Source organism: Orycteropus afer, unplaced genomic scaffold, assembly GCF_000298275.1.
Source record: "Orycteropus afer afer isolate SDZICR_OR568_19922 unplaced genomic scaffold, OryAfe1.0 scaffold00174, whole genome shotgun sequence".
In the NCBI taxonomy this organism is placed as follows: Eukaryota; Metazoa; Chordata; class Mammalia; order Tubulidentata; family Orycteropodidae; genus Orycteropus; species Orycteropus afer.
Window position 1 is genome coordinate 6,223,002 of NW_006921761.1, and position 605 is coordinate 6,223,606.

The window sequence follows — 605 nt, forward strand, 5'->3', positions numbered from 1 at the left end:
ACAGTGACGCGCAGACACCTCCTCGCCCTGGGCCTCGGCGCAGCCCCCCTCCCGCCAGCCCCTCCCCCACACAGGGCTTTCAGATTCCAATCGGGTCCTGGGAGCTTCGGCGGCTGGAGGGCCAGTCGGTCTTTAAACTCTTGCTCAGCAATTCGCACGTGAGCTTCACAGTCTTATAGGCATTTTATAAAAATATAAATATAGCCACACTGTTGCCTTCACAACGTGGACACAACGCCCCTTGACCTGGGTCTAGAACCAAGACTCCAAACATGCACCCAGAGCCTGGCTTCACACATGTTCCTGTTTTATATTGTCATAAATGTTATGACATTTAATTGTGGCAAATCCATTTACTTTTTAAAAAAGCGTGCAACCGACTGTTGCCTGGAATGGAGCCCGCGACAGCAGTTACTGGCCCCCATCCCGCCACCCTCGAGGCGCTCGTGGAAACTGAGGCAACCAGGTTCCGGAGGGTGGCCGCCCGCAGGAGGGACTCCGAGTGGGGGCCTGGCGCTTCCCAAACCCACACGGAGTAGCTTCAGGAGGAGGGAGAAAGGAGGCGGGCCGAGCGGGGAGGAGGCGGGGAGAGGGGGCCGAGGGGG